The sequence below is a fragment of the Schistocerca nitens genome, chromosome 9 (genome assembly GCF_023898315.1).
Source record: "Schistocerca nitens isolate TAMUIC-IGC-003100 chromosome 9, iqSchNite1.1, whole genome shotgun sequence".
NCBI lineage: Eukaryota > Metazoa > Arthropoda > Insecta > Orthoptera > Acrididae > Schistocerca > Schistocerca nitens.
Window position 1 is genome coordinate 160,484,863 of NC_064622.1, and position 8,485 is coordinate 160,493,347.

The window sequence follows — 8,485 nt, forward strand, 5'->3', positions numbered from 1 at the left end:
AGCTGCAGTTTCATTGCTCAATCTCGCCACGTACAAACAACTGGGCGCACCGCCATTGCGTACCGCGAATGTTCAGCTCAAGAGTTATTCAGGACAGAATCTCCCTGTGTTAGGACAGTGCAGCCTTCTTGCAACATACAAGGGACAAACAAAACTTGTGTCTTTTTACGTTCTTCGTTGTTCTTCGGCAGTGAACTTGTTTGGGTTAGATTTATTTCAGTTGTTTAACATGTCTATAGTCAATCAGGTCCTATCAGTGAACGAGACTGTGCCTTCAGACAGTGTTTCTAGTCTATGTGAGGAATTTGCAGACGTTTTTGCGCCGGGCCTTGGTTGCGCTAAGAACTATGCAGCACATTTGGAACTCAAAGTGAACGCGCAACCGAAATTTTTCAGAGCGCGCAATGTTCCACACGCATTGCGTGATGAGGCTAAAGCATTTGATTCTTCCGAACTTGCTTGCATGTTCATTGATGCGGAAACCGATAACGTGGTCGAATCGTTTCCGATTGATTTTCGTCGTGTAGTTACAGCCACAGCTGCTGACCCTGTCCTTGCTACCATTTTGCGTTTTGTTGCTACGCAATGGCCCTTGTCCAACTCACCGATCGAGGATCCGTTGGTTCGCCGATTTTTTGCTCACAAGGAACGACTTTTTGTACGACGTGGTGTTTTGTTGTTGCGTTCTGATAATGATCAGTCCAGAGTCGTGGTCCCACGTTCGTTACAGTCCTCTGTCTTACGGCTTCTTCACCAAGGACATTGGGGTCTAGTGCGCACGAAACAACTTGCTCGTCAGCACTGTACTTGGTTCGGAATCGATGCTGCGATTACGAATATGTGCTCTTCTTGCATGGCGTGTGCCGAACAACAATCCGCACCACCGCGGAAATTCTTTGCATAGCCAAACGCCACTTCCCCTTGGCAACGCTTACATATCGATTTTGCTGGTCCATTCTGGAATGCGCGATGGTTGGTTGTTGTCGATTCCTTCAGTAATTTTCCTTTTGTTGTCCGGCTGTCTTCCACGACGTCCTCTGCCACCATACAAGCGTTATCCGCTATTTTTTGCGTTGAAGGTCTTCCGCAGACTATTGTTTCCGACAATGGCCCACAATTCATGTCCGCAGAATTTCAGTCATTCTGCAAGGCCAATGGTATTCAACATCTGACATCCGCGCCATTTTCGCCTCAGTCAAACGGTGCCGCTGAAAGATTGGTCCGGACTTTCAAGTCACAGATGTTGAAGTTGAAAGAGTCGCATTCTCGGGAGGACGCGTTATTGCTCTTTTTGTCCTCGTATCGCTCTCAGCCCCGCGATGGTCGCTCGCTGGCTGAGTTGCTCCACGGTCGTCCTCATCGAACCTTGATGTCTTTGCTGCATCCGCCGCATCAGGTTCCTGTGCAGCGGCAGACTCCTGCTTTTGCTCCTGGCGACGTTGTCTTCTATCGCAACTATCGAGGTTCACGGCGTTGGCTCGCAGGGCGCATTCTTCGCTGCCTCGGCCGCGCTATGTATTTGGTTTTGGGGGCCTCTGGTGAGGTGCGTCGGCATCTCAATCAGCTGCGCCTCTGTCGTCGCCCGGGTTCTGCCGCTCCCCGTCTGCTTTCAGCGACGGTGCCGCCCGGTCAGCGCCCTGGGGACCCATCTACTGGCTCGCCTCATCCCCAGGTGTTCCCGACGCTGCCTTCCATTTTGCCCCATGGCGACGCGCCGCTGCCGCCGCCGCCGTCTGTTCTCCCGCCGGCGCCGCCCGCAGTGGACGCTTCGCTGCAGCCGCCCAGCGCCTCCCTGGGTCACGCGCTGCCGATCGCTTCCCGTGACCAGCTGTCCTCCGCCATGGAACTCTTGTCCGCTCCGGACCACATGGCGTCATCGCGCGTCGGATCCCCCGACGCAATGGAGGTTGACCCTTTGGCCCCTCCTGTCTCATTACGGGCGCATACACCGCATGTTGACGTGCACCCTGGACTAGGTTTTCAGGCGTTTCCTAGCTCCCCTCGGACCGAATGGCAGGGTGCGGGTGGCACAGCCTCGCCTGTTGTTAGGCTCCCCACCTCGTCGTATACGTCAACATGGGGTCCTCCCCACGGCGGGCGGAAGCCTTATCACACGACCGTCCGCCGATTTGCGGGGGAGGAATGTGGTGTCACCGCCAGACACCACACTTGCTAGGTGGTAGCTTAAATCGGCCGCGGTCCATTAGTACATGTCGGACCCGCGTGTCGCCACTGTCAGGATCGCAGACCGAGCGCCACCACACGGGAGGTCTTGAGAGACGTACTAGCACTCGCCCCAGTTGTACGACGACGTTGCTAGCGACTACACTGACGAAGCCTTTCTCTCATTTGCCGAGAGACAGTTAGAATAGCCTTCAGCTAAGTTAATGGCTACGACCTAGCAAGGCGCCATTTGTACCATTGCATGTATCTCAAGATAGTCTCACTTGTATCATCAAGAATGCTGTATACCAAAGGACGATATAAAAGTTAAGTGTTCTAGTAGCTACGTTCTTTTCTTTATCACATTCATTACGAATCCTGTTCCAGACTTAACGCCAGACGGCGTGAGTTGACGCGTGCCCTTTCGGCTACTTCACTGTGGACTGGCTGCCTTAACAGTCCACTACAATTCCTTAGTTTTCAAGTCCATGTATTTCGTTAGTGTGTTGAGTAGTTCTGTATCTTCTACTTTTTGTTTTACCTTTAATTGTGACTTCTTGTAATTTTGTATCTAGTTTCGCCTTTATCATTTCACCCAACGCTGATTCCAGGAAATAGGTTTTGGTAGCAATTTTACACGTGATTATGTCTTATTTTTTCGCTGTGTTACTACAGAAGCTACTCACGGTAAATCACGGTCGCCTCAGTAACTGTAAATAATCCACACATTTCTTTCAGTTTAATCCAGTAAATTGTAAGACACTTGCACTGGCCACCTCCGCTAAGGTGCTTTAACTGAATATCTTCTAGCTGCCTGGACTGGTTTATCCACAACACTTTTCGTTTTATTACAAAATTCTAAACTTTCTGGAAGATGTTCTGAATCAAACCTATTTTCTCCACATGAATGAAGAGTGAAAAGTGTGTAGAAAATGTCTATTCTCACACATCTTTCTCTTGCAATTAAAGGTCTCGTAAATTTTATGACAATATAGTCTGAAAGGGTGCGTGACTCTTCTACCGATGTTCATTCTTTTACATGCATGGAAGTCCGCTGAACTGATATTTGGTGTCACCTTCTACTGCTAATCAAACATTCGTGTCACATGCATCTAGCATAATGACCATGTATTCTGTAGGCCCACATCTGTTCTAGGGGAAAGAGTTGTTTATTGGCTGTGGTGTTTGCCTCTAAATCTAAAGCAGGGAACAGTTTTTAATGAAACGTTTCCATAATACAGAAACCAAAGCTACCATGTATACCATGAGTCCTACTGACGTTCATTTTCTGGTACCAAACCGTAAAAATATTGTCTCTAAAACAATCCCTTGGACCACGAAAGAACTGTGCTCCCCCTTTATTCTGATCAAAAGTTATCAATTTAGAATCCATAGGCGCGTTAAAAAGACACGAGCATGCAAAATTATAATGTGTGCATCTATCTCAAAGAGAAACACAAATACTTTTTATTTTACATTTGGCTATGATCGTTTATTACTGTTCACGGTTTTAGCTTTGTTTCTTATACGGACACGAACGAATACTAGCAGTGCAATAAATATTGACTTTTTTCTGCGCAAGTGACTCCTGCCGTCCTGTGATTTGTATTTGTAGTGTTCCAGGTGCATTCGAGATATGATGCAAAATTTCCCATTCTGTACTGCCTTTTCGGGCTTCCGAATTGTCCACAAAATTGGCAGAGAAGCGTGACACCTACTTACTTCTCAATGCCTTTCTGAATGATATGCTGATTATGACAACGGTTAATCTTTGTACACGTCGCATGCGCTCCACTTGATTCAGCACTGTCTTGGAATATTGGCATCGGTTTTTCAAGTTCACTACCTCAGTTTCTTGTTCTGAAACTCGCAAACTTTCTGCGTATTCCATTACTTACTGCTCTAACAATGAAGCAATTTGGGTATATCGTGGTGCATTAATCAGTTGAGAAGCATCAGAATAAGTTGTAGCATTACGTCACTTTCATATGCATTGCAACTGAGTTTACGCAGTACTCTCTCGTGGGACAGGTGTGTGAAGACACTTTAAGTGGTCAAATTGACCATTGCGATGGTGCTAGGAATATAGTGATAAATAAAACAATAAGTATAACAAATTATGTGCAATTTCTACAGAACACTCTCTATTGAAAAGAGATAGGAGTCACAAAATTTCGAAGTTTTACGATAAACTAAATATTGTCGTTATAGACAGACAACATTTCAAACCGATCAGCGCGACTGCTTCCGCGATGCATGCGTAAACGAGTATTGGCGCTCAGGCTGCTAATACCGCTGTTGCTAACTGCAGGTGTCTCTTTTTGCACGTAGAGACAATGATTCTGTGCGTTTTCAGGTAAAAGGTCGCTGGTAATACCGACCTGCGTAGACTTGGAGCATATTCGCGCAGATTGTAAATTAGAATCATGACAACGCAACGTGAGTCAGTGTTTGCTGCAGTTGGAGATGATTACGTAAGCAAGCTGAGGTAGCAACAGTGTCGTAATGCCTTGGTGGCTAGTCATGCCGTTATGGGCTTAGCAACAAGTGCTTGGGACACCGATTTCGCCTGGCACGACAGACAGCAGTCGTAAGACATACGCAGCGAGGCTTCTTCAAAGGATGATAGGAGTCTTTTGCACTACACCAACTGAGCTCTTCCTGTCACCTCAGGAATAATCCTCCTTGTCTTCATAGTAAAATACCTTAGGTGCGGCGAGATAGCTTTTTTTTTTTTTTTTGTCTACTGACTGGTTTGATGCGGCCCGCCACGAATTCCTTTCCTGTGCTAACCTCTTCATCTCAGAGTAGCACTTGCAACCTACGTCCTCAATTATTTGCTTGACGTATTCCAATCTCTGTCTTCCTCTACAGTTTTTGCCCTCTACAGCTCCCTCTAGTACCATGGAAGTCATTCCCTCATGTCTTATCAGATGTCCTATCATCCTGTCCCTTCTCCTTATCAGTGTTTTCCACATACTCCTTTCCTCTCCGATTCTGCGTAGAACCTCCTCATTCCTTACCTTATCAGTCCACCTAATTTTCAACGTTCGTCTATAGCACCACATCTCAAATGCTTCAATTCTCTTCTGTTCCGGTTTTCCCACAGTCCAAGGCCGGTATTTGATATTAGTAGACTTATCTTGGCCAGAAATGCCTTTTTTGCCATAGCAAGTCTGCTTTTGATATCCTCCTTGCTCCATCCGTCATTGGTTATTTTACTGCCTAGGTAGCAGAATTCCTTAACTTCGTTGACTTCGTGACCATCAATCCTGATGTTAAGTTTCTCGCTGTTCTCATTTCTACTACTACTCATTACATTCGTCTTTCTCCGATTTACTCTCAAACCATACTGTGAACTCATTAGACTGTTCATTCCGTTCAGCAGATCATTTAATTCTTCTTCACTTTCACTCAGGATAGCAATGTCATCAGCGAATCGCATCATTGATATCCTTTCACCTTGCATTTTAATTCCACTCCTGAACCTTTCTTTTATTTCCATCATTGCTTCCTCAATGTACAGATTGAAGAGTAGGGGCGAAAGGCTACAGCCTTGTCTTACACCCTTCTTAATACGAGCACTTCGTTCTTGATAGTCCACTCTTATTATTCCCTCTTGGTTGTTGTACATATTGTATATGATCCGTCTCTCGCTATAGCTTACCCCTACTTTTTTCAGAATCTCGAACAGCTTGCACCATTTTATATTGTCGAACGCTTTTTCCAGGTCGACAAATCCTATGAAAGTGTCTTGATTTTTCTTTAGCCTTGCTTCCATTATTAGCCCTAACGTCAGAATTGCCTCTCTCTTCCCTTTACTTTTCCTAAAGCCAAACTGATCGTCACCTAGCGCATTCTCAATTTTCTTTTCCATTCTTCTGTATATTATTCTTGTAAGCAGCTTCGATGCATGAGCTGTTAACCTGATTGTGCGATAATTCTCGCACTTGTCAGCTCTTGCCGTCTTCGGAATTGTGTGGATGATGCTTTTCCGAAAGTCCGATGGTATGTCGCAAGACTCATATATTCTACACACCAACGTAAATAGTCGTTTTGTTGCCACTTCCCCCAATGATTTTAGAAATTCTGATGGAATGTTATCTATCCCTTCTGCCTTATTTGACCGTAAGTCCCCCAAAGCTCTTTTAAATTCCGATTCTAATACTGGATCCCCTATCTCTTCTAAATCGACTCCTGTTTCTTCTTCTATAACATCAGACAAATCTTCACCCTCATAGAGGCTTTCAATGTATTCTTTCCATCTATCTGCTCTCTCCTCTGCATTGAACAGTGGAATTCCCGTTGCACTCTTAATGTTACCACCGTTGCTTTTAATGTCACCAAAGGTTGTTTTGACTTTCCTGTATGCTGAGTCTGTCCTTCCGACAATCATATCTTTTTCGATGTCTTCACATTTTTCCTGCAGCCATTTCGTCTTAGCTTCCCTGCACTTCCTATTTAGTTCATTCCTCAGCGACTTGTATTTCTGTATACCTGATTTTCCCGGAACATGTTTGTACTTCCTCCTTTCATCAATCAACTGAAGTATTTCTTCTGTTACCCATGGTTTCATCGCAGCCATCTTCTTTGTACCGTTTTCCTTCCCAACTTCTGTGATGGCCCTTTTTAGAGATGTCCATTGCTCTTCAACTGTACTGCCTACTGCGCTATTCCTTATTGCTGTATCTATAGCGTTAGAGAACTTCAAACGTATCTCGTCATTCCTTAGTACTTCCGTATCCCAGTTCTTTGCGTATTGATTCTTCCTGACTAATGTCTTGAACTTCAGCCCACTCTTCATCACTACTATATTGTGATCTGAGTCTGTATCTGCTCCTGGGTACGCCTTACAGTCCAGTATCTGATTTCGGAATCTCTGTCTGACCATGATGTAATCTAATTGAAATCTTCCCGTATCTCCCGGCCTTTTCCAAGTATACCTCCTCCTCTTGTGATTCTTGAACAGGGTATTCGCTATTAATAGCTGAAACGTGTTACAGAATTCAATTAGTCTTTCTTCTCTTTCATTCCTTGTCCCAAGCCCATATTCTCCTGTAACCTTTTCTTCTACTCCTTCCCCTACAACTACATTCCAGTCGCCCATGACTATTAGATTTTCGTCCCCCTTTACATACTGCATTACCCTTTCAATATCCTCATACACTTTCTCTATCTGTTCATCTTCAGCTTGCGACGTCGGCATGTATATCTGAACTATCGTTGTCGGTGTTGGTCTGCTGTCGATTCTGATTAGAACAACCCGGTCACTGAACTGTTCACAGTAACACACCCTCTGCCCTACCTTCCTATTCATAACGAATCCTACACCTGTTATACCATTTTCTGCTGCTGTTACCCGATACTCATCTGACCAGAAATCCTTGTCTTCCTTCCACTTCACTTCACTGACCCCTACTATATCTAGATTGAGCCTTTGCATTTCCCTTTTCATATTTTCTAGTTTCCCTACCACGTCCAAGCTTCTGACATTCCACGCCCCGCGACTAGTAGAATGTTATCCTTTCGTTGATTATTCAATCTTTTTCTCATGGTAACCTCCCCCTTGGCAGCCCCCTCCCGGATATCCGAATGGGGGACTATTCCGGAATCTTTTGCCAATGGAGAGATCATCATGACACTTCTTCAATTACAGGCCACATGTCCTGTGGATAAACGTTACGTGTCTTTAATGCAGTGGTTTCCATTGCCTTCTGCATCCTCATGTCGTTGATCATTGCTGATTCTTCCGCCTTTAGGGGCAATTTCCCACCCCTAGGACAAGAGAGTGCCCTGAACCTCTATCCGCTCCTCCGCCCTCTTTGACAAGGCCGTTGGCAGAATGAGGCTGACTTCTTATGCTGGAAGTCTTCGGCAGCCAATGCTGATTATTTATCAAAATTTAGGCAGCGGCGGGGATCGAACCCGGGATCGAAGACGTTTTGATTACGAATCAAAGACGCTGCCCCTTTTTTTGTGTTACATTCTTTTTTTATTTTTTTATTTGGATACAAAATTGGGCAGTTCACAAACACTAAATGAAATGCATCCTCTGCAAAAACAAACAAAACAAAAATCATTGTAAAACAAATCACAAATGTAAAGGAACAGGGATACAGGGATGTTGTTTTTTATTTATTTATTTTCCATAAGGACCACTCTGTTAAAAGTAACATATAGATCATTTCATGGTATAGTATGTGCGTTACATATGGAGCGGTGAGAGAAGCGTGAGGTTCATTATCAGCTGTCAAATGTGCACACCGACTGCACCCGGCACATCCCAACTACGTGGGGGGTGGAGGAAGACTGCCTGAAGATA